The sequence below is a fragment of the Ooceraea biroi genome, chromosome 12 (assembly GCF_003672135.1).
Source record: "Ooceraea biroi isolate clonal line C1 chromosome 12, Obir_v5.4, whole genome shotgun sequence".
Lineage (NCBI taxonomy): Eukaryota > Metazoa > Arthropoda > Insecta > Hymenoptera > Formicidae > Ooceraea > Ooceraea biroi.
The window spans coordinates 11105768-11130062 of NC_039517.1; the positions used below are offsets into that span (position 1 = coordinate 11105768).

General features: G+C 31.7%; 1 protein-coding gene, 2 long non-coding RNA genes and 1 pseudogene across 5 annotated transcripts in view; 3 read left to right on the forward strand and 1 right to left on the reverse strand.

Annotated features, from left to right (window-relative positions):
- The window catches only part of LOC105283053, a 396978-nt gene that overhangs the window by 48332 nt on the left and 324351 nt on the right, over positions 1 to 24295 (forward strand). The gene's annotated exons all lie outside the window — the stretch shown is intronic.
- Positions 1171 to 10685, forward strand: LOC105283059 (annotated as a pseudogene).
- LOC113563163 lies at positions 11927 to 13332 on the reverse strand. Its single transcript, XR_003407341.1, has 2 exons — positions 12413 to 13332; positions 11927 to 12050 (listed from the first exon to the last, which is right to left on the reverse strand). It is a non-coding gene; the product is annotated as an uncharacterized LOC113563163 (long non-coding RNA).
- On the forward strand, positions 15474 to 16546 carry LOC113563165. The gene is made up of 2 exons (XR_003407342.1): positions 15474 to 15577; positions 16354 to 16546. It is a non-coding gene; the product is annotated as an uncharacterized LOC113563165 (long non-coding RNA).

Sequence of the window (24295 nt, forward strand, 5' to 3'; positions counted from 1 at the left end):
GACGATATTTAACAATGGCAAGCTTAGCAATTTTTTATTTAAACAAATGCATTTGTTTAAATAAAAAATTGCTAAGCTTGCCATTGTTAAATATCGTCCAACGATTTGCCATGATGGAGATGAAAGCTGTAATTGGTACCCTGGTGCACAACTTTAACTTGGAGCCCATTGATCACTTGAAAGATGTTCGATGTTCAGCCGATATAATTATTCGCATTGGACAACCAATGCGCGTGAAATTCGTTCCAATCTAACAGAAAATGTGCAACTGCTACAAGAGAATGCGAATTATGTCGGTGTGAAAACCTGATGCATGAAGAGAAATAACGAATTATTTATGTTAGCGTTATTGTATTACCTAGCAGTGGTTATCAATTCCACTTACTGCACTACAAAAATATAATGTATCGAGAAAATGCAGCGTTAAAATGGATTAAAAGGATTTCTATGTATAAATAAAATCCTTTAAAAACAAATATTATAAATTAATTGTATAAGACGACAATAATTTGATAGTAATAGCAAGTCAAATTTAATACGCTCTTCCTTCTTTAATGCCATGGACTGCTTGAACAGCAAACTTATAAAAAATTCATATAAGAAAGTAAAGATTACTGTACTGGACTATTGAATAATAGAGTAGGTTAATACAATAGAACAGTAGACATTTTTCCACTTAATCCGTTGAATAGTCGGATGAATTACCTTGCTTTATTGATTAATGGCGCATGAATTACCTTGCTTTATTGATTAATGGTGCATGAATTACCTTGCTTTATTGATTAATGGCGCATATTTTTTGCACGTATCAAATCGCAATCTAAGTATTATGATCATTTTATTATTATGGAATACATTAACGTCATTGTGAGTTATTTCATTTTGCTAATTTAAAACATAAATAAAAGAAACATAAAGAGATAGATATAGGAAAAGCAAAGTCCATGCTTATTTTTTTATATTATTATATTATTTCAACACTCTAAGGCTAATATTTCATGTGTCGTACGACAAACTTTGTCGGACGTATTAACTGGCTATCATATAGAGAATTTTTAGGGATCCTAAAACTTCTCTAACTAATAGCCAATTAATACGTCCGACAAAGCTTGTCGTACGACACATGAAATATAAACCTAAACCTGTTGAGATAAGACGGGACGCAAAATTAATAAGACGTAGATAATATTGTCGATTACGTATATAAGTCATAAGGTTTCATCTGTCTGCTTCAGTAATGCGGCAACAGTGCAATATGTCGTACGTGTTCCTCAGCGGCGACTGTTTTAAAATAATTTGTCACTGATAAGAATAATAACTGATTCATTGTCGAAATTATCATATAGTGCGGTTCCAAAAAGTAAGATAGTATTAGTATGCATCGTTATATTTTTTGAACAATAGAAAGTATTAAAACAAAAGTTTCACGAATTATTTTTTATGTTTCTCAAGAAGACAAGTTGGGATACTTAAAATCTATGTAAGTTTGCTATATATATTTGCGTCTGTATATTTATTATAATTCTATTTTACATTAAGTTAGCTTGATTTAGTCTTATATATCGTGTTTATTATACTGTATATTTGTACTATACATTCAATTATCCAAAACTTATGTTGCAGTTTCCAAATTAAAGTAGCATATAAAATATTTTTGGCAATGGCTTATTTCAATGAATAAAAGGCTGAAGTTTTGTTTACACTTCTTCACCTTTTTTATGATCAAATTATAATTGTCAGAGTATAAATACCCTTTTCGTCTATTTTAAAATATATTCTCTATAGGAATATGTGCATTATATGTTAGCTGAAATCAAGAAAAACTTCAATGACACTAAAATGATAAAATGAATTTTTTAATGATTTTGAGCCAAAACATTTGGGCAAAATATGGCACGAAATTTCTCATACAGATCATGCATAATAAATGTATTTTGCAGATAATACATATGACGATATTTTATATGTATATTATTCATTTATTCATAATAAGGGATATTAGTATATCGTTATAACTAATTATATCGTTATTGTTTTCGCAATTGATTACATTATCCATTATACCTTTTATAAGATTGATAATATGTTCACAACAACGTAGTAGATATTTCAATCATACAATAAAGATAAAATAAAGATATAATAAAGATAAAAGAAGTTATCGAACTCGTTGAAAAACAAAGTCCAGTATCGTTTTTTGTAATAACAACAGTGATATCAACAATATTTTACCACAGCGTGTATAACTCTCTTTACTCACACGACATCAGTGACCTCTTATGTTAATTTAAAATGTTGCATTCTATTGCAAAAAGATATAATAATCTACCGCAACTATGGACAGAGCACATCTGCATACCTGCTATGCTCCTACTATTCAAGCTTCCAGAAATATCTAAAAATATTGTACATCTGATATCTAAAGAACTAAAGATATTTATAGAGTCACTGTGAAGTGTAGAGATGAAAAAACGTACGCGATCGGTAGGGCGAAGTACAAATATTCCATAGTCGGACCGGTCACTGTATACCTCGACTATTTTATATAGAAAACATTAAAAAATCAAGCCTATAGCCATGTTAAAACAAGAAAAGCAGATGTAAAACAGCTTTTTCTTTTTTCTTAAGAGTTCTTTCAGTGTTTGATTACAAAAATGTGTGCACATAAACAAAACACATTTTCAACATCTAAGAAACTTATCAGACATGTGTATTCGAAATTTTTTATACGATATTTTCAACAAATGGTTCAATTTCGAGTCATTTAAAGGTTATATTATTATGTAACAATGAATTAATTTTGATCTCAGCTAGCAAAAGTATATACCTATGTCTCCCCTCCTATTTCGACCAAAAACTGACAATTTATTAAATTACCGACGTTTCGACCCAAATTCGGGTCATTTTCAAGTGTCAAATAAATAGTCATTTTCTAAAAATAATTGTCAAGAATTTAAAACAAGGAATGCAAAAAAACAATTACACAACAAAATATTAACATAAGTCGCTTACTGGCTGAAAATAACTGAGTCTACATAACGGTGAGAATACATCTTATGTTAGAGATACATAACGCAAGACGCTTTGACAAAGACTGAACTCTTTAAAACAAATACCTGACATCTCTACAAAATAGTGTTGTAAATAAAAGGAAAGTTATCTGTGTCATTCTGTAGGTTAATCGCTTTAGAATGTCTCTTAATAAAACACTTCTCGGCGATTTCCCTCTTTCTTCTATGCTGTTCATGGTGCAAACTACTTGTATTATCACAATTAAAATTATGATCGTTATTTAACCTATGCTTACTCACTATAGAGAGACAATTTCTTTTTTTCCAAAATGTCAGATTTATGTTCCTTGATGCGAGTTTCAAGATGTCCCTTAGTTTGTCCTGTGTAACATGCGTCGCAGTTCAAACAATCAATTTTATATACTACTCCTGTATGCTGATCGTCGCGTAACTTATTCTTACCAAGTGTAATGATACTATTAAGCCTCTTTGGAACTGTGTAAATGTAATCACTGCTAGCATAATTTAAAACTTTCCGAATGCTATTACTCAGGCCTTTAATGTAAGGTATAGTTATATAATTCTTATCCAATTGTCTGTTGAAATTCCTGTTTACATTATCATTGTGCTTAATAGATTTGAGTCTACTATTTATATGTCTGTTAATAAAATTTAAAGGATAACAGGTATTAGTTAAAATTGTTTTAACCATCTCAATATTCGAAGAATCTAACTTGGAATCGGATAATAAAATGGCAAAAGTATATAATACAATTTATAAAATCGATGACATTATGAATTCTTAACAAGAATTATCTCCAAAGAAAAGTTTTATTGATTATAATATTTGTCTCTTCAATCTCTATAAGTTCAACATATTTTATTTGATGAGAAAGGAGAGAGATATTTTAAGAGCTAATGTTAGGGTAACATTATGTATAATACGTAAGACTTTTCGAAACTATTACAACACTTAAATTCGGAAGTCATAACTATTGACAACATGTTACAGATATTACATAATTAATACCTAAAAGAATCGAGAAAGACGAAACGAAGTTGGACACCGTTTGACGTTATTCAGTAAACGATGATTGTTGGCGTACTACTATCATGTGCTGTTACTGCAGTTTTATATTATTACGTTATTCATCTTGCAAGGTTAAGGAATTTTCTCAATCTTATTCCGGGACCACGAATGTTGACACTTGTCGGTGATATTTTCAAAGTACTACTTAATCCTCCACGTGGCAAGTAAAAGTTTCTATACATTTGTAATCTGACAACAAATTATTTATCAGTGTAATATAGATAGTTATTTGAGAGGACGTATTTGTCCAATCCCTTGGCAGTAACAGTACTTTTTTGAATTCAGCCTCTCAGAAGCTGAACTCCATTCCATAAGTTTCTGAATTTACATACACTTGAGCACTAAAATCATATGCTTGCGTTTATTATTTTCGATTTCCAAAGTTTGTATTCTTAATATTCTAGAAGCAATATGGGACATTATTGCGTTACGCGCTAATATGTATCGTGCAATTTATAAAGGTTGGTACTACCTCTTCGGTTACGTCGTCATTCTGAATCCGCACGACATCCAGGTAGAGCAAATAAATTCTAGATTGATATTGTTTGTTATCTAAAATCTTTCGGATACCGAAACCACTTTTCATATCAATGATTATGAATAAAAACTGTATGAACGATTCTTAATGAATGATTGGTTGGTAAAGTACAAATTTTATAAAGACCTTATCGCAGAGGTCTTGCCCTATATTTTACTATTTGAATCTCGCCTGTTTCATGAAAATCATTATCTAATGAGTTCTGGTTGTAGACGATACTGAGCAGTACAAAATATAACACGAAAGGTTACGTGTACAAATTTCTTCGTCCATGGTTAAAAGACGGTCTCCTCATTAGTAAAGGTATAGCAATAGACTTAAAACTATTTTTTGGATGTACTATAAATATATGTATAAATAATACAGGGTGTCTCGCACAAGGCGAAAAATCTTTCGTCCACAGGTAGATCTCGTCAAATTGAATTAAAAAGTCCTATATCAACCACATAAAAGTTCGAGTTAGTAATAAAAGAAGATTAGCGAATCAGTACGCGCGTTAGTGCGGCTCGCTGCACCCGCTCTCATTCGGTTAAATAATCGTTTAATAACTCGGTTATTGTTGCGAAAATCGCAAAAGAGTACAGGAATTTTCGACTCAGCTAAGTTCAAATTATATGCCATTAACGGAGAGATAAGGAGTACATGCCCATACAGCACAAAAGTTTGCAACAACATTGCTGCAATATTGCAATATTGCACATTGCAGTGCAATGTTGCAGAAATATTGTATAGTCATGAATTTGCAATATAGTTTAAACACGTTACAGCAACATTGTAAAATATTGTGAAAATAACATTTACTTTTATTGTGTGTTTATGTGTCACTTACAGTTAGAGTAAGTATTCAAAAATGTTTATTATTATAATAATTTTAATAATTTTAATACACATAGGAGTGAAAGCATTTTTATATTAATTATATATGTATATAAATTTTTCTATTACCTCCAAACCCTAAGATTAAAATAAAATAAACTTATGCGTTATTATACATAAAGTTGGCATGTTAATCTTAATACATTAAGTGGTTTTTAAACTTTTCATAAAAGATCCATGTGTTCTAGAATGGTTTTACTTCGTGTTAAAGCTATTATGCCAACTTGTGTATAATCTAAAATAACGTAAAATAATGTGTGTATTTATATTAATGTTAGTCATGATTATTATAACAATCAAGTAAATGTGCCAATATATCGTTGGACTGGATCTTTTGTGCCTAATAATATTTTTTACATGAATTTATGTACAGTCTTCGCTTAGACTTCGCTTAAACTACGATTCAACTTGAGACTGCGTTTCAAGACCGATAGTAAACGGTCTTAAAACGCAGTCTCAAGTTGAAGCTAGAAGAAATCACATAATTAAATTTAATTACGTGATTACATAGTTCGTTAAGCGAAAAATATACATACATTAACGCGAAATATATTATTAGGCACAAAAGATCCAGCTCAACCATATATTGGCACATTTCCACAGTAGTTTGCATGTATATTTTACTGCAATATTGCTACAACGTTTTGTAGCAATATTTCTGAAAGCGGATATTTTACCGTTGCTGCAATCTTGCAGTACTCTTGCAACAACATTTCGCAATGGTTCTGCAATGTTGCAATCTTGCCGAAAAATGTTGCTGCAATATTGTGGCAATCTTGCCGTGCTGTATGGGGTACCTTTTAATAATAATAAACTTTAATAATTGGATGAAATTGTTATTGTACATCACGAAATAAATATCGTGATTTAAAATGTCATCTAATTTTTATTTCAGGTGCAAAATGGCAAAAAAGGAGAAAGATACTAACGCCTGCATTCCATTTTAATATAATAAAACAATTTTTTGATACTATGGTCGAGGAAAGCAATCGTATGACAAAATCATTGAAAGATATGGAAAATTCAACTGTTCAGGATTTACGGTCTTTTATTAGCTACCATACTTTGAATATAATATGTGGTAAAAACGAAATAATTCTAGAAATAGAATAATTATTCTATATAATATAATTCTAGAAAATATAATTCTAGAAAAAGAAAGAAAAGAGCCTGCCTTGCTCTACTTATATCTAGGAAAAAAAGTTTCTTACGAAAGTATTCAATGAAGCGTTAGTGTTTTATCATGTGTAAACAGCACTGGATTCTAATATTGTTAAAAACATATAATAGATATTCAATTGATGAATTAAATTAAAAAACTCATAAATTTAACTCATAAATTTGCAGAAACTTCTATGGGCACTTCTTTGCGAAACATGGACGTAGCTGAACAAGAACGCTACCACAAGACAATCTATGACCTCACTGAAATATTAATTTACAAGTAATTGTGGAATTAATAGTAAACTTAAAAACACATTTATTCTAAATACTCCCTCCCCTTCCATACGTAAAACTTAGAGCAAAGCGGACGGAAACTATTGTTAGTGTTATAATAATTATAGTAATGAAACACTTAAACAATAAGATTATATATATTTCTCTTTACATGTATTTCATACATATTTCTCATGATTATATTTTACGTACATAGAGTTATACGTGTGTGGTATCATAGCGAAATACTATTCCGGTTCTCATCAAAATATAAAGAACAAGTTAAATGTTTGAACATATTACACAGTTTCACGGAAAAAGTGAGTACATTATTACATAAAATTGTGTTTTGAGTAAATTACACAATTATTTCCAGCAAGAATTTAAAAACTTTATATAATTAAAATGTACATACATTTGGATGAATAATTCAATGTTGCCGATAACTTTGTAACGATGAATAACAACCGCACATTTTTACAACAGATCACTTTTGTTATAGATTGTTGCGGAAAGGAAACAATATCATGAATCGACGGGAGGACGATATCTAAATTTTGAAAATGAGATAGAAGATAATGATATGATAGGGAGTACGTATATACAGAATAAACGCAATACTTCCGTTATTATATTAATAGAATTTTTGATTAGAGCCCCTTCCTTTTGTTTTATTTGTTTAAGGCCGAAAGAAGCGTCTTGCCATGTTGGATCTCATGATAGCAGCGTCCAATAATAACCAAATGAGCGATTCGGACATCAGAGAAGAAGTTGACACATTCGTGTTTGAAGTAAACGCTTTCATCTCATTTACGTTTTTCAGAAAGTACTACAAGACGTGCGGAATAAATGGGATATCCGATTAAAATAAGCAAGAATTGTCACAACTACGTCTTATGCTTTCAAATAATCATTTCCTTAGAAAATAATAGTTGCGTTTTAATTTTTAAAAGAATACGATGCAAAAAAGTACTATATGAAGTTCTCTGTTTAGAGATCTGCATATACAACTTTTTTGCATCGTATTCTTTTAAAAATTAAAAAGCAATTACTATTTTCTAAGAAAATGATTATTTGAAAGCATGAGCCGAAGTTGTATGTATGTTTATACAGATGTAATACACGCGGGTTTCAAATTAGTCTGATAAATTAAGTAGTTCTGTTTTTGTCATCGCAGTATATGACTATAACATGATAAATTATGACAAAGGAATGAAAAAACATGATTTTTTCTTTTTATAGGGTCATGATACCGTATCAGCGGCTCTGACCTTCGCTATATTACTGTTAGCCGAACATAAGGATGTGCAGGTATTTTTTATAATGAAGTATCGACTTAAAATAAACACAAGTAATTAAATTCAATCGTTTCCTTCACTCCACTTTCACAGTTGAGTGAACTTGGTTTAGGTCTAGAATAGCGTACATACTGCGTGTTTTTATTTTAATTGTTAATTAGATGAATAGTTAAATGATCTAAAATCAAATGTACTAAAATCTGTTTTATGATTGTAGGATCGTGTTAGAAATGAAGTCAATGCTGTAATGGAAGAAAACGGAGGAAAACTCACTATGACAGCGTTACAGAATCTGCCATACCTAGAGAGATGTTTGAAGGAAACGATGTGATTGTATCCTAGTGTTTATTTCATACTACGAACGTTAGAGGAAGATGTAACGTTACGTAAGTAGTTAATAATTAATAATCATACATTATACATTTTTCACATCATAAGCAAAGAAAATTAAATGTGCAACATAAAAATCAAGTGTTTTATGCAATATTGGAAATTCACGTTGACGGTGATCTATAAAAAGTTGTCGGTGCTTTCATTGTTCATCGCAAAACACTCCTAAGTACATCGTTAGTGTACTGACAATTTATCAAAATTAAGATTCTTTGATGTATAATAAATTCATCAACACATGATTGATCAAGTTATACATTTAATTTAATAGGCTGTTTTTTATTTGCGTAGATAATAATTAATAGATGAACATTTTATACTCTGCACTATCTGGATTGCTTTTTAATTAATAATTGCTGGAATTACTGTAATCTATAATCATACTCTATTATGCTATTTTTAGAAACATATCTGGTACCTGCTGGAACAGAGGTGTATGTTGACATTATACATCTTCACAAAAATCCTGATTTCTGGCCAAATCCAGAGGTGTTCGATCCAGATAGATTTTTGCCAGAGCATGTACAAGAGCGTCATCCTTTCGCTTATATACCGTTTAGCGCTGGTTCGCGGAACTGCATAGGTATTCTACAAGATCGTAATATTCTTATTGCGTACGAAGCAGATTATAACGCATTTACTCATAACAGGTCAACGATTCGCCATGATGGAGCTGAAAACTGTAATTGGTACCTTGGTGCACAACTTTTACTTGGAGCCCATCGATCACTTGAAAGACGTTCGATTTTTAATGGATATAATTATTCGTCCTAAACAACCGATGCGCGTGAAATTCGTCCCAATCTAACAGAAAATGTGCAACTGCTACAAGAGAATGCGAATTATGTCGGTGTGAAAACCTGATGCATGAAGAGAAATAACGAATTATTTATGTAAGCGTTATTGTATTACCTAGCAGTGTTTATCAATTCCACTTACTGCACTACAAAAATATAATGTATCGAGAAAATGCAGCGTTAAAATGGATTAAAAGGATTTCTATGTATAAATAAAATCTTTTTTAAAACAAATATTATAAATCAATTTATAAGATGTATAAGATGACAATAATTTGATAGTAATAGCAAGTCAAATTTAATACGCTCTTCCTTCTTTAATATCATGGACTGCTTGAACAGCAAACGCATAAAAAATTCACATAAGAAAGTAAAGATTACTGGACTATTTAATAATAGAATATGTAGAGATTTTTCCACTTAATCCGTTGAATAGTCGGGCATGAATTACCTTGCTTTATTGATTAATGGCGCATATTTTTTGCATGTATTAAATCGCAATCTAAGTATTATGAGCATTTTATTATTATGGAATATATTAACGTGAGTTATTTCATTTTGCTGATTTAAAACATAAATAAAAGAAACATAAAGAGAAATAAATAAAAGAAACGTAAAGAGATAGATATAAGAAAAGCAAAGTCCATGCTTATTTTTGTATATTATTATATTATTTCAACAATCTAAGCCTGTTGAGATAAGACGGACGCAAACTTAATAAGACGTAGATAATATTGTCGATTACGTATATAAGTCATAAGGTTTCATCTGTCTGCGTCAGTAATGCGGCAGCAGTGCAATATGTCGTACGTATTCCTCAGCGGCGACTGTTTTAAAACAATTTGTCACTGATAAGAATAATAACCGATTCATTGTCGAAATTATCATATAGTGCGGTTCCAAAAAGTAAGATAGTATTAGTATGCATCGTTATATTTCTTGAACAATAGAAAGTATTAAAACAGAAGTTTCACGAAGTACTTTTTATATTTCTCAAGAAGACAAATTGGGATACTTAAAATCTATGTAAGTTTGCTATATATATTTGCGTCTGTATATTTATTATAATTCTATTTTACATTAAGTTAGCTTGATTTAGTCTTATATATCGTGTTTATTATACTGTATATTTGTACTATACATTCAATTATCCAAAACTTATGTTGCAGTTTCCAAATTAAAGTAGCATATAAAATATGTTTGGCACTGGCTTATTTCAATGAATAAAAGGCTGAAGTTTTGTTTAAACTTCTTCACTCTTTTTATGATCAAATTATAATTGTCAGAGTATAGATAACCTTTTCGTCTATTTTAAAATATATTCTCTATAGAAATATGTGCATTATATGTTAGCTGAAATCAAGAAAAATTCAATGACACTAAACTGATAAAATGAATTTTCAAATGACTTTAAGTCAAAACTTTGGGACAAATATAGTACGACATTTCAAGTACAAATGCATAATAAATGTATTTTGCAGATAATGAAGATGATACGATATTTTATATTTATATTATTCAGATATTCATAATAAGTTATATCATTATATCGTTATAACTAACTACATCGTTATTGTTTTCGCAATTGATTACATTATACATTATACATTTTAGAAGATTGATAATATGTTCACAACAACTTAGTAGATATTTCAATCATAAACATAAAAAAATTCATCGAGATCGTTGAAAAACAAAGTCCAGTTTTTTGTAATAACAAAAGTGATATCAACAATTTTTTATCACAGCGTGTATAAATCTCTTTACTCACACGATATCAATGTAACCTGTTATGTAAATTTAAAATGTTACATTCTATTGCAGAAAGATATAATATCTACCGCACCTATGGACAGAGCACATCTGCATACCTGCTATGCTCCTATTCAAACTTCTAGAAATATCTAACAATTTTGTACATTTGATATCTAAAGCACTAAACTAAAGATATTTAGAGTCATTGCGAAGCGTTGAGATGAAAAAGCGAACGCGATGAATAGGGCGAAGTAGAAATATTACATAGTCGGACCAGTTACTATATACCTCGACTATTTTTTATCGAGAACATTAAAAAATAAAGCCTATAGTCATGTTAAAACAAGAAAAGCAGATGTAAAACAGCTTTTTCATTTTTCTCAAGACTGTTTGATTACAAAAATGTGTGCACATAAACAATCGTCATTTTCACCCTCTAATAAACTTATCAGGCATGTGTAGTCGAAAATATTTATACGATATTTTCAAGAAATGTTTTAATTTCGAGTCATTTAAAGTTCATATTATTATGGAACAGTGAATTTATTTTGATCTCAGCTAACAAAAGTATATAACTACGTCTCCTCTCCTCTTTCGATCAAAAACTAGCAATTTATTAAGGGGGCATATACGTTTGGAGCCCCCCCAAAAAGGCATTTTTCATGAATTTTTTGCAGAGCCAAGACACAAACTATAAAAATGGAACTTGTTGCATAATAAAATACACCTTTTGTACTTCTTATACAAATTTTATTGAAATAATAGTGTTACAAAATCCCCCCCTTCCACCGTCGTGTAGTTAACCGTGCACGCGATTCGTCATTCCGCGGTTACAATAATATCTCTGTGCCCGTTCATCTGAAACACAAAATTCAAACGGCATCTTAAAGAAGAGTAAATTTCCTTGTCGTTGTTGTATCCGATTTTTTAAATTCGAATTTTCAACAAAATGGCGGACCTTTAAAGTTAGAATGCCGATTTTCGGCACAAAATTTCAGGTTTGTTTGTTTAAAAAAAATAGAAAGAATTGCAATTTTAAAAATCCGATACGACAACGACAAGCGATTTTTATAAGCTTTCAATAAAAAAAAAAGGCAGATCGGTTGATCCGTCTTCAAGTTATCATTGTAACCGACTTTAAAAACATGGTTTTGAGAAAAACGCGTTTAAAGTTTAGGAACAAGTTTACTCTATTGTAAAACTAAATTTATTCAACTTACACGTCATTGTCAATTCCTGGGCCATACAGGGAATCCTCCTGCACAAGGTTTGCCTCCATTTGTTGGTTTTTAGCGAGGCGACGGCTTATTCGGGCCTCCCGCATCGCATGCTGTGCTCGGACGTCCGCTTGGATACACCGTTTGCCACCTATTGGGCAGCATTTTTCGCTTGCACGTAAAACTTTTTCGAAATTTGTTCACTCCCTGTGACTCTCGAGAACTTTTACACCTATTTCATCGTGACATGTACTCCACAAACAACGAGAATCGTCCGTATCACGCAACCGACGCCAACTAAATGAATAATCGGCTTGAAAACAGCTTAGAGCACTGCTTACAGCATCATCATCTATTAGAAAATACCTATACTTCAATCTCAAAAGTAAGTTTTATTGTAAAGGGACAAAAGAAACCGTTGCATGAGGGTCCGACCCTTCTACCTGCGCGCCGCTTCAGAAACGGCAGGCGCACGCCTGTGCACTGCCCGACAAAACGCGTTGTAACTTCTTTACTTATTCGAATTTCAAAACACGGTTTTAAGACAACATTCTTGAAGGTTCAAACTGTTGAAAAATGGAAAGAAAAAAAAATCAATTTTTTGAAACCGACAAACGTATATGCCCCCTTAAATTAACGGCTACACGACGCGACGTTTCGACCCAAATTCGAGTCCTTTTCAAGTGTTAAATAAACAGTCATTTTCTAAAAATAATTGTCAAGAATTTAAAACAAGGAATGCAAAAAACAATTACACAACAAAATATTAACAAAAGTCGCTTACTGGCTGAAAATAACTGAGTCTACATAACGGTGAGAATACATCTTATGTTAGAGATACATAACGCAAGACGCTCTGACAAAGACTGAACTCTTTAAAACAAATACCTGACATCTCTACAAAATAGTGTTGTAAATAAAAGGTGTTGAGGATTACGGTGGATTCTCGAAAAGACATATGTTGTTTAAAGAATACTTTCGCTTTATTCGCAATTACAACGTGTCTCGGTTACAGATACGAGCTTGACTCAACGAAAGACTAATAGACAGTGAGTGAGGAGCAGTGCGCGAACCAAAATATATAAAAACAGGAAATGAGAATATTTGTCGCGCTACTGCCACTCGTCATATTATGATAGGCTGAGGATATACATGGCAGGCAACTTAATAAACTCAAATTAATCAAAAACAAAAGCACGCAAACATCCTCAACAAAAGGAAAGTTATCTGTGTCATTCTGTAGGTTAATCGCTTTAGAATGTCTCTTAATAAAACACATCTCGGCGATTTCCCTCTTTCTTCTATGCTGTTCATGGTGCAAACTATTTGTATATTTACAATTAAAATTATAATCGTTATTTAACCTATGCTTACTCACTAAAGAGAGACAATTTCTCTTTTTCCAAAATGTCAGATTTATGTTCCTTGATGCGAGTTTCAAGATGTCTCTTAGTTTGTTCTATGTAACATGCGTCGCAGTTCAAACTGTTGGAGCGGAGAGGGCGAGGTAACCGGAGAAATCGGAGCAATTTGGTTTTAACACACAGAGTTTATTCTAACAAGTAATAAGTAACCAAAGAAGTTCATAAATAAGATATAATTAAGAGAAAAGAAACTCAGTCTCTACTCTAGAGAGCTGTACTGTACGGAAGCCGGAACTCGACAGAGGTAGAGCACGAACGCGTGTACTGGCTTTATTAAGAAGATGTGCCCGCATCAGCGCCATCGCACGCATCGATTAGCTATCGATACATCTATCGATATCTCCGTCTATCAAGATTTATCATTACGAGAAATTATCCTCTAACACAAACATTTAATTTTATATACTACTCCTGTATGCTGATCGTCGCTTAACTTATCCTTACCAAGTGTAATGATACTATTAAGCCTCTTTGGAACTGTGTAAATGTAATCACTGCTAGCATAATTTAAAACTTTCCGAATGCTATTACTCAGGCCTTTAATGTAAGGTATAGTTATATAATTCTTATCCAATTATCTGTCGAAATTCCCGTTTACATTATCATTGTGCTTAACAGACTTGAGTCTACTATTTATGTTATTTAATAAAATTTAAAGGATAACAGGTATTAGTTAAAATTGTTTTAACCATCTCAATATTCGAAGAATCTAACTTGGAATCTATATATATAAAATCTGTCGTTGAATTGATCGGGTATTTCCCGACATGCTAGAAACACCAAATTTCGCATGGTGATAGGGGTTCACCCCCAGGTAATGGGAAAATTCTTGAAATCTTTAATTTCGGTCCAGGGACTACCTGGCGTAGACAGGCTATTTTATTAGTTGGATAATAAAATGGCAAAAGTATATAATACAATTTATAAAATCGATGACATTATGAAATCTTAACAAGAATTATCTCCAAAGAAAAGGTTTGTTGATCACAATATTTGTCTCTTCAATCTCTATAATTTCATTGTCACATTTTTATTTGATGAGAAAGGAGAGAGATATTTTAAGAGCTAATGTTAGGTAACATTATGTATAATACGTAAGACTTTTCGAAACTATTACAGCACTTAAATTCGGAAGACATAACTACTGACATGTTACAGATATTACATAATTAATACCTGAAAGAATCAAGGAAGACGAAACGAAGTTTGACACCATTTGACATTATTCAGTAAACGATGATTGTTGGCGTACTACTATCATGTGCTGTTACTGCATTTTTATATTATTACGTTATTCATCTTGCAAGATTCAGGTATCTTCTCAATCGTATTCCGGGACCACGAATGTTGCCAATTTTCGGTGATATTTTCGAAGTACTACTTAATCCTCCACGAAGCAAGTAAAAGTTTCTATACATTTGTAATCTGACAACAAATTTTTTATCAGTGTAATATAGATAGTTAGCAGGACGTATTTGTCCAATGCGTTGACAGTAACAGTACTTTTTTGAATTCAGCCTCTCAGAAGCTGAACTCCATTCCATACTTTTCTGAATTTACATACACTTGAGCACTAAAATCATATGCTTGCGTTTATTATTTTCGATTTCCAAAGTTTGTTCTTAATATTCTAGAAGGTATCTGGGACCTTTACGTGTCACGCTCTACAACGTATCGTGCAATTTATAAAGGTTGGTACTTCATCATCGGTTGGGTCGTCATTCTGAACCCGCACGATATCCAGGTAAAGCAAATAAATTCTAGATTGATGTTGTTTGTTATATAAAATCTTTCGGATACCGAAACCACTTTTCATATCAATGATTATGAATAAAAACTGTATGAACGATTCTTAATGAATGATTGGTTGGTAAAGTACAAATTTTATAAAGACCTTATTGCAGAGGTCTTGCCCTATATTTTACTATTTGAATCTCGCCTGTTTCATGAAAATCATTATCTAATGAGTTCTGGTTGTAGACGATACTGAGCAGTACAAAATATAACACGAAAGGTATCGTGTACAAATTTCTTCGTCCATGGTTAAGAGACGGTCTCCTCGTTAGTAAAGGTATAGCAATAGTCTTAAAACTATTTTTCGGATCTACTATAACTATATGTATAACTTATACAGGGTGTCTCACACAAGGCGAAAAATCTTTCGTCCACAGGTAGATCTCGTCAAATTGAATTAAAAAGTCCTGTATCAACCACATAAAAGTTCGAGTTAGTAATAAAAGAAGATTAGCGAATCAGTACGCGCGTTAGTGCGGCTCGCTGCACCCGCTCTCATTCGGTTAAATAATCGTTTACTAACTCGGTTATTGTTGCGAAAATCGCAAAAGAGTACAGGAATTTTCGACTCAGCTAAATTCAAATTATATGCCATTAACGAGGAGATAAGGAGTTATGAAACATGCACCTTTTAATAATAATAGACTTTAATAACTGGATGAACTTGTTATTGTACATCACGATATAAATATCGTGATTTAAAATGTCATCTAATTTTTATTTCAGGAGCAAAATGGCAAGAAAGGAGAAAGATACTAACGCCTGCATTCCATTTTAATATAATTAAACAATTTTTTGATACTATGGTCGAGGAAAGCAATCGTATGACAAACTCATTGAAAGATATGGAAAATTCAACTGTTCAGGATTTACGGTCTTTTATTAGCTACCATACTTTGAATATAATATGTGGTAAAAACTAAATAATTATAGACACAGAATAATTATTCTATAGTATAATATAAGGTAAAAGTTCAGAAAAGGGGACCACCCTCCAAAGACCTTGACCTTGACATATGTTGTCAAGGTCACCCTCCTGAGTGACGTTCAAGAGGTTATAGCCGTCGCTCGTTGTTCGTTAAAAAGTTATAAACAAGAAAAGTTTAATGATTTCGCACGAATTTGTAGCTGTCCACGTGAAGCAAGAACATGATATTGACATATATTACAAAGGTCACCTTGCCAAATAACCCGCACTAGATTTTAGTCGTCGATCGTTGTTTATGAAAAAGTTATTAACAAAAGAAATTTCGAAAATATAGTAGTTATTTTGAATATTGAAAGATATAAACGACGAATATGTATATGAACGAAGAAAGGAAAGTCATTTAAACCAGTGAATTGTTAATATATAGAATAGGTTCTTTTAATATAAGTACAAAGTATTCTTCACTTTAACCAAAAGCACAAACAGTTAAATACAAAGTATTCTCTGCTTTAACCTAACCTAACCTAACCTAACTTACCCTTGGCGGGGGAGGAGCGAAGCGTATGTGTTCTGGGCTCCAGTTTCGGAAAATAGAATCGGATTAGGTTAGATTAGGTTAGGTTAGGTTAGGTTGAGTTTCTGCAAAGTTATCCTATTAATAATAATATTGCTGAATAAAGTATATGAATCTGAAATATTTATTATTTTTCTTTCTTACTTTGTTCTTCTTTTGTTAATAACTTCTTAACAAACAACGAGCGACGGGTGAAACCTTCTGCGTGCTACTCGGGGAAGTGACCTTTGTAATATATGTCAAATTCAAGTCCTTACTTCGTATGAAAAGTCGGAAATCCATACAAAACCACTAAACTTATTTTGTTAATAACTTTTTAACGAACAGATATAATAAATTACATAGTAGAATCTTTTATATATCGCCGCTGTTACTGCAAGGAGCAAATCATTTAATATAATTATCACTACAAGGATTGTGATTATTGATATATTTAAATCACAGTAATATACATTGGTAGTATTTTAAAGTAGCATATGTGGTTATACATAAAACACGAGATTGATTAATTACATAAGTAAGTGTTAATACTTAACAAATATAATTAATATTGAGCTTACTCAAGTGTAAGAGAACTATTCACATATAAAATATACTTAATTTGGCGTTTTGTTAAATAAAGTTAATAAAGCTCTAGGGTATCTGTGAAATATAATCTGTTCGCGTACATCACAGTAACAATTATCTATCATTGAACTTTTTTCTAATAGTATAAGATAGCGTGGCTTGAAAGTGAGTAAATATTGGTATACTGAAGATATCTCACTCTCGGCATTGAAGGTGTAACATATGCAAACCTCAGTGATAGAAATTACATTAATACGATCTATACGTAAACGCAATATATGCTAAAAAGTTATAAATTTGCGTAGCTAAAATAACGCTACATAAATTCAAATAACCATTCTCTTAATGTATCTTATAAATATTACCTTAGGGAGCTGGAAGCTTAAGGTAGAATGGATATTCATCCTTTATCGTAATAACTCAAATTCTATTTTATGTCCAGCATTCCATCTTTGTAATATGATGCATTATATATAATATTGTTATATATATACAATATGGTCTGAGGTTCATAGTGTGGATAATATATGTATGAGACGGAATTTCCTACAGCGTGTAGTGCACTTGTACTAAGGTCAGGTTAGTCATTTATAAGAGGAATGTCAGATCAGAGTGATGGTAGAAAGTTTGTAAATTAAGTGTTATTTATTGCAGAAATGAAAACAATTCTATTATTAAGTCGTCATATATTTTGATTAATGTAATATAGAAATGTTAAGTTGAGGTAATTGTGAATCATAGTCGCGAAACGTGTCGCTTTTTTGTCTGCAGAACAACATAGAAGTATCATCTGTCACAACGCATGCAAATCCAAGATTCTTATACAAGAAAGGTATGGCTTAAAAATAGATTTAGTAGGCATGCCGGAAGTAATATTGTCATTCAAGCTCGAATTTGTTCAGGTAAAAGTGATTACCGAAACTTCAAGTGTTGGTATATTCATTAATTAATCTAAATGTAATTTTTCTAAACTTCTCAAGTGCATTTCAGGATTAATTGCTGGTTAGAAATCAAACAACAGCCTACTTTCATAGCGAAAAATATGCGAACATACTTCGATCTCATGTGATGATCTCTTGTGATTGTAATTGCGAGTCCAAAACACTAAACTGTAATTGATCAATTTTAGGAGAAAAGCCGGTACCATCTTAAAGTCGCAGATCATTGAATTAGATTAGTTGAATATATCATTTAAAGGCATTAGAATACCTGGTACAATTATCAGATAAGAAAAAAAAATGAAACTTTTGTAACTATAGTAGGTATCCGCGAGATAATTGCAATCAATAAATATCGATTAGCACGTAAAAATATTGGCATGAGGCATGTAATGCTATCCTGGACGTATGAATATGTTTGAATAATATCTCCGGCTGGAATTGTATTTCCAACCTCCGTTCTTCCAATTTCAAGGTCTGAAAATTTTCAGGTTTCTATGTTGGGATAAAATGTGTTAGTCTTGGACGAACCCCTTCCTTTAATGTCAGCGGGAAGTATCTTAATTATATTTAAGTCCCTACTGAAACATGACTCATATTATCAGTTCTATTTGTCTGCATATCTCTTGTCTACAGGGTTATATCAGACACCATTCTCAACAGGCGACTCTATAAAGAAATATAAAAAAGAGGTAAAGTCCACGCATAAGATTTTTTATTTTTATTTTCTCTGCAAAATACAACTATCTGACAACAAACTTTATTATAGAGAAATCTCGCAATATGATAATTGCGGTTTTCATAAATTTTAACATAAAAAAATATCTTGATATTAATAGCGCCTTTCTGTAATCATATTAAAAATAACGCGTTGATCTATACGCATTTTCTGCTTAATTTGCTTGAACATGCAAGAATTTTATTGTTAGTTCTGTTTATTTGACTGTAATTTTCTAATCTCGTCCTCATTTTAGAAACCTAAAAGAATTTGATTACATGTACGTTATATGGAAAACTCTGTATTTTATTAATATTGCTAAAATTGTATTCCTAGCCTATCCTTTTTGACTGTACTTGTGAGATAGGATCTTGACATGTCGGGGATGTAGTTGACACTACTTGACTAAAAATTCAACCTATAGGTTAATAAGAGACTTTCTCACTTATGAGAGTCATACATACATAAACAAAATTTTCATGAAACTATTTTCTATAACCAATCTATGAACCATGAGTTGTCATTACACTGGATTTGACCTTAAATTTCTGTACATATTGCAATCTTTCTTATATTATTACTTTTCGTCTATCTTACATTTCTCACTTGGACTTAGTTATTACGTCTTCATCTCGCGTTCTACTTTGCCTAAAACCGTGAAACGTGAAGGCATTTCGCTAGAAAGGGACAGAAGCAGTATATTTTCCACACCCCATATTTAAATAATTGAAATGAGTAATAATGGAGCCTGTACAACTGATATTTCTTCTTAAACTCTAGGCTCTTAATACTTAAGGTTCTTTTCAATATATCATCATTTTCTAATATTACTGTCTTGATAACTATCTTTTCACTCTCCTTGTCTGTTTCATTTTTTCATATCTGCTTCTCAGACCCAATGGGTACTGATTGAAGAAACTTCAGAGATGCTCCAGTCGAACATATTCATCCAAGAATCATATTGATACTAAATATACTCGCATTTATATCGTCTCGAAAAAACAATACTTTCCCTACCTAACAACCCATCTCGGAAGGATACTCGAGCAACAGATAAATTCGAATGTGAGGTTTTTAAATTTACATATTTATTGATTATTTTGTTACAATATGTATTAGCTAATCTATAAGATATAAAAAATTCTTTAATTTTATAATTTGAATATTATGATTAAATATATTATCTCTAAAGTTTCAGCATATGAAAATAAAAGATATAAATTGTACAATATAGCTACACCTATATTTTAATCTTTAACGTAAATTGTAATAAAGTGAGCTACATTGTCAGATTATTAAATATCGTTTTAGTATAAATTGAGATACATTATTTACTTAGTCGAAATGTTCCAACTTATCAATATAAGTGACATATTTAAGAAGTAAGTAATTCTCACTAACAAGAATATAAATATTAATTCTCACATGTGTTTATTGGACAGATAAACAATGGAAGTTAACAATTTTACTTATATCCTAACGAATCACTGAGTAAGATTCTTGTGAGCATCTGTAATAAGATAGGTAGCATTACATAATTCTCGATACATACATTTATTTAGTTAGCCCTCGACTATTCAAATAACCATCATAATTAATGTTTATTTGAATATTTAATATTGGTGTCGTGTGTGTGTGTTGTGGTGTGTTGTGTGAAGTGGAGTTCGAGTGAGTGGAGTGAGTGAGTGATCATACCTACCTTATAAAGTATCTAATCTTATTCTCTAGAGGCTTCATTAATTATTTGAGAGGATGCTTCAACCGTGTATCTGGATTGGATTGGCTCTACTAATCTGTGAGTAATGGAAGAGAATTATAAATCAGTCTTAATAATTTTCAAAAATTTTTAAACGAGTAATGCTGAACACTGCAATAATATACAGTGATGAATAAACAGTCCTTTATAGAAGAGATGAGGTAGAGTGGCAGGAAATTAACAATTTTCTGGATCAAGACGATAAAAATGCATAACTCCTTTAAATTCAAATATCCTTCCAGCAATTCTAGTGGCGTTGAGTGCTACTACTTATAGGTCAAAAATGTGCTAAGATAATGTGCTTTACCGAAGCGTGACACATAAACCGCAAAACGTCCACGGATAGATGATATTCGACAAGCAGCTTATCAGATCACTGCTTCTGTTTGGTTTTCCAACTGGAGAAAAATGCTGCTGGGCTGGAAAAATGAATTCGCGTCCGGTTTTAGGGAAGTGCTGCAACGATAAAATCGTAAAAAGTAGTTACCTAAACCTTCGAGTAATTATTCTGTCTATCCGTATAAAGAAATGCTGGAGAAAATATTTGAGAACGAGGCGCCTCGAGAATTATTAATGGGAATCCTTCTAGATTTTAAAATGAACTTCTTAACAAGTATCGGAGTACGTGTATACCATGTTGGTTTATCTAAGTTGGGAAGTTCAAAAAGTAAAACCGAACATTCCGATGAAATTCAGTTCGGCACAAACGAGATTCGAAATAGCGTTCTTGTTAACCGATTCCTGATAAACGATACATAGTAGAAGAAATATAAGAAACATAAAAGAACTTTTTTGTAACAAAAGCATTACTGCGATGAAAGTGGGTTTTGTATGACAACCTCAATAAAGAAAATCAGTGGATTGACCATGGTTCAACCACATCGACACTAAACCAATATTTCGAAAACCAAAGTTTATTACCTGAATAGTGGAGTATGAAGGCCGCGATAAATTATGAGTTACTGCAAACGATTAATGGTCTGATTACCAACGTAAACGGTTTGTTTGACTCGGTGAAAAGAGGGAAAATGTTCGTTTAAGTAGTCATGAACACGGCCAGTCATCTTATGCATACGCTCGGCCACATGTTGCAGAAAGTGAAAATATTATTTATTCGTAAAGTTGGAAGGTTCTGAGAATGCGGTTTATTCTGACCTCAGCGTCTTTACAGAGTTACAATTGTATTTCGATCGCTCAAGCAGTACTTGACCGAATGCATATGTGAATCTTCGTGATCCACTAAAATAAAAGATATCCCGAGAATACAATCAAGGATTTCAATTGATATTATAGCTGCCTTTTTTGCGAGAGAAGATTCGTCAGTGTACTCGATAGAATGAAAAGAAAAGAAAAATATAAATGAGTTTTTCGAAAGATTGATATGTTTATTATTTTTCTATAAATAATAGATTCGATTTCTTTCAACTAAAGATTACAAATTATTTCGCACTAATATTAGAAATATATTACGTTAATATAGCGATAGCAGTGTTATTAAGCGTTAACAAAGATTGACCAAATTCTTATTACAAATAGAAAATTTTCAGATAATACGCTAATGGAAAAAAGCTTAACGGCAATCACAAAGCAACAGTCAGTATAAATTGAGAGATTGACAGGTATGATTTGGAATGATTGAAAAGCTCACGGAAGAATATCAAAAACCCTTGAGAGGCACTGAGAGTCTTAGATTTAAGATATATCAAGGAATCCACACAGAGTTGTTGAGCGGCTTTGGAAGACACGGCTTTGAAAAAGTCAGCACAAGATTCTGTTATTGAAGTTCCGACAGGCCGATGATTGTGGGATCTGTCTATTTTATATATAATTTGTATTTACAAAACTAGTTTTGCTATAGGTGTCAGATAAGAAAACAGGCTTTATAGATTTGCTGTTAGACAGACGAAAAAATGACAATCCTTAGTGATGATCCAATTGCAAAGCAACAGGTTCATACATTTTTGCCTTGCAGTGAGTCAAAAATTTTTATTTTCATGTATTTTAATTGGTATTGGTTTTTAATGTATATTAAATAGATAAATGTGGGATAGATGGCCATAGTCGTTCTTTTTAGTGCGAAAAGAACACTGTCTGCTTCTCAATAATAAAATGTTAAAAAATAAGCTAGTCGTATGTTAATTGAAACATTAATGTTTACAAAAACGAAACATTTCTTTAAATTTTACAAAAGAATGTTAGAAATAGATTCCGCTTTCAATATACTAGAGAAAACTGCTTCTAAAATTTAATATTAGTTGAGCAACTTAAAATTAACGTAAATATAAAACAGAGGAAGAAGAAATATTTTCAATAAAATAAACGTAAGGCAAATTTTCTTATATTTTGAAAAAAGAGATTGATAAAAATTGTTATTATAACTTACTCTTTAGATCTTTTTCCTTTTCTTCATGGATGCTTAGCGTTAAATTACCTGATGAAAAATAAGAGGGAAATTTTCGTAAAAAAATATAATAACGATAATTAATACAACTGACCAAGATTTTCGAGGTGCTATAGCCACGTCTCATACATTATCCGAGAAGAGAATCAAAACACTTCGTTAAATTTAGAGCAAGTGGGAAATGTACATTAGGCATACGCAGAGAGTTTTGAATAAAACTAAATTCTGGTCAGTTCAAGCTAGATATCTTTGATCGATGTTAACAAAATAAGTAAACACACAAAACAATTACACAGACAGTAAAGATTTAATAAAATATTTCTACAATTATTATATTTTTTCAACAAACCCCTCCTTTTGCAAACAGTCAACAGTTAACATCAGAGCACGATTAGAGTGATAAGCACGAGTTAGCGCCGTAGACGAATTAGAACGATTGATTGACTTCTCTCGTTGGTCATTATACGGAAATTACCCTATATGATAATACCATAAGTATATTTAAAAGAATTGTACTGCTGAATATCTATAGATATGATGAAAATAAAATGACTAAAGGCGGTTAAGTCTATATATATGGCTCATGAAAACAACTGCAGCTACATAATTGGACGCTTTTTTTTCTTGGGTATAATCTCGAGCATCAAGGAGAACTCACGAAAGAACTTGAAGAATATTCTCAAGATGCGGATACAACTAGCTGATGGGACCAATTATACGCAGTTTAAATATCTTGAATAGAGTATAAAAGAAGCGCTTAGTTATATCCCAACATAACTCTCATCA